The sequence below is a fragment of the Myotis davidii genome, unplaced genomic scaffold (genome assembly GCF_000327345.1).
Source record: "Myotis davidii unplaced genomic scaffold, ASM32734v1 scaffold212, whole genome shotgun sequence".
In the NCBI taxonomy this organism is placed as follows: Eukaryota; Metazoa; Chordata; class Mammalia; order Chiroptera; family Vespertilionidae; genus Myotis; species Myotis davidii.
In genome coordinates, this window is record NW_006283435.1 from 139,639 (window position 1) to 142,647 (window position 3,009).

Genomic DNA, 3,009 nt, shown 5'->3' on the forward strand with positions numbered 1-3,009 from the left:
TCCCCAGTAGGGTATGCGCAGGAGGCAGCTGATTGATATTTCTCTCATCGATGTTTCTAACTCTCTCCCCTCTCCCTCTCCCTTCCCCTCTGTAAAAAATCAATAATATATATATTAAGTTGCTGCTGCTATTTCTTCACATCTAAGGAAAACAAAGATTCTGTCATCGAAGTCAGCTCTGCACATTTTTACAATAAAGAAATTAACTTTCTCTGACTTATTTCATGTAGCATCATACCCTCCAGGTCCATCCATGTTGTCACAAATGATGTCTTTATCCTTTTTCATGGCCAATTAATATTCCCCAATTGTGTAACTGTCTCATGTCTTCTTTATCTAGTCACCTACTGATGGACAATTAACTGCAATTGAAAAATTAAAATGCAAATTATATATATTTATCCTATGTAATAAAAGCCTAATATGCAAATTGACTGAACAGGTCGCTATGACATGCACTGACCACCAGGGGGCAGGCGCTCAATGCAGGAGCTTCCCCCAGCCCACAGGCCCCAGGCCAGCCAAGGTGGGTGCCAGCAGGCCACCCCCCATCATCTCACTGGTCACCCCACAGATCAGCACTGATCACCAGCCAGGCCTAGGGACCCTACCTATGCACATATTTCGTGCACCGGGCCTCTAGTATATAAAAAGGCTAATATGCAAATTGAACGGCAGAATGACCAGTCGCTATGATGTGCACTGACCACCAGGGTACATTTTTAAAAGAGAGCAGGAAGACTACGATACAGATCTTAACTTCAAGGAACTTCCATCAGATCTGGATCTGTGCTGTTCAGTATGGTACCTGTAGCTGCTACGCATCTGACAGGTGACCAGTCCCAGTTGAATTGTGCAATTTAGTCGACACAATAATTTATTTCATTCGCCAATTAGGGCGAGTTGTGTCATCTCCCCGGAGTCTGTTTCCCTTAACCACCACACAAGACCATCTGTTGGCGTTGAAATCACACCAGGTGTCAGACTGGGAGGGCCAGACCCGGCCTCCTCCGTTCAGCAATTTGGAGTTCTGGCTGGGAAATAATTCAGAGCCCTGGCCGGCGTGACTCAGTTGGTTGGACATCGTCCCGTACAATGAAAAGTTGCCGGTTTGATTCCCGGTCAGGGTACAGGCACGCCTGGATTGTGGGCTCCATCCCCAGTGGAGGATGTGCAGGAGGCAGCACATCGATATTTCTATCTCTCTTCCTCTCCCTCCCTCCCTCTCTGAAATCAATAAAGATATATTTAAAACAACCCTATTTTTTAAAATATAGATATTTTATTGATTTTTTGCAGAGAGGAAGGGAGCAGGATAGAGAGTTAGAAACATCGATGAGAGACAAACATCAATCAGCTGCCTCCTGCACACCCTCTACTGGGGATACGCCCGCAACCAAGTTACATGCCCTTGACCGGAATCGAACCTGGGACCCCTCAGTCCGCAGGCCGACGCTCTATCCCCTGAACCAAACCGATCAGGGCAAAAGCAACCCTATTTAAGAAGCTATTCTCTTTCTTTGAAATCTGCAGGAGTGGCCACACATTCGTCTATTCCCACAAGGACTCACCCAGGCAGGCAGTCATTTGTTTATGCATATATTTGGATAAGGATTAACGATGTGTTTGAGAGAGTCTACCTGGGTTCGAACTCTGGTTCTGTCCCTGACCAGCTGTGTGTGTGTGTGTGTGTGTGTGTGAATGATAAGATGCGAGGAGCAGGCAGGTTGTGGGAGGGTTGAGGAGGTAGGAGACCCCCGTCGGGCTTCTTGGAAGCAAAAGGGACAGAGACTCCAGGAGCTCAGGAGAGAGATTTCAGGGACAGGGAGCAAGCGGGCAGTTGAGCCCATCCTCGGAGCTGAATGGAAGTCTCAGCAGAAATAAAGGGAACTTGGCCCTGGCTGGTCTGGCTCAGTGGACAGAGCGTCAGCCTGCAACCTGAAGGGTCTGGGTTCAATCCCGGTCAAGGGCACATGCCCGGGTTGCGAGTTGAATCCCCAGTGGTGGGCGTGCAGGAGGCAGCCGAACGAGTTGTGCCTCAGTTTCCACATCCATGGCCAGGTGTCGGGGTGGCTGAGTTCTCTCTGGGCCACGATGAGTGGGAGGCATGGGGGACTTAAGAGCCCTGAGGGCTTCCTGGGGGAGTTGGCAAAGGAGCTCACAGCTGCGGGCCAGTCCCTGTTCCCCGAGCCTCCAGCTGCAAGAGGAGGGAGTGGCTGAAGCCAGAGTCTGTGGGTCAAACAGAACCACCGAGCAATCACTCCTCCTCCCCACTCCCCTCAGCCCTAGGCAGCCATGGATCTGCTTCCTGTCCCTACAGGTTTGCCCATTTTGGATATTTCATATAAAAGGGATCCTACAGCCCGAGCCGGTTTGGCTCAGTGGATAGCGCTGTGGTCTGCAGACTAAAGGGTCCCGAGTTCTATTCCCGCCAAGGGCACATGCCCGCATCATCCTTGATGCTTCTGTCTCTCTCTCCTCCCTTCCTCTCTGAAATCAATAAAAATATTTTTAAATATTATTTTTTAAAAAGAAAGAAGTAAAGGAAACTTGGCCCTGGATAAGGTCAGTCTCCTGGGGGTCTGAACCAGGGGACGGCTTGGATGGTGGGACGCCGCACAGGCAGAGTTGGGGCTGGGAACACGTCTCAGACCTGTTGGTGGTGAAACACCACCCGGTGTTAGCCTGTGGGAGTCAGACTGGACCTGCTGCTTGAGTTCTGGGTGGGAACGAATTCAGAGCCCTGGCCGGTGTGGCTCAGATGGCTGGGCATCGCCCTGTGCAACGAAAGGTTGCGGGTTTGGTTCCTGGGCAGGGCACATGCCTGGGTTGTGGGCTCCATCCCCCGTAGGGGGCGTGCTGGAGGCAGCCGACAGATGTTTAGCTCGCAGATCGATGGGGACGGGCGGTGAGCTTGGTCTGGGTCATTCAGGAAGCTGTTGGAGGCACAGGCCTGGAGCCAGGGAGAGGCCCGAGAACCGACCTGCTCCGGCGACAGGTGGCAGGGGA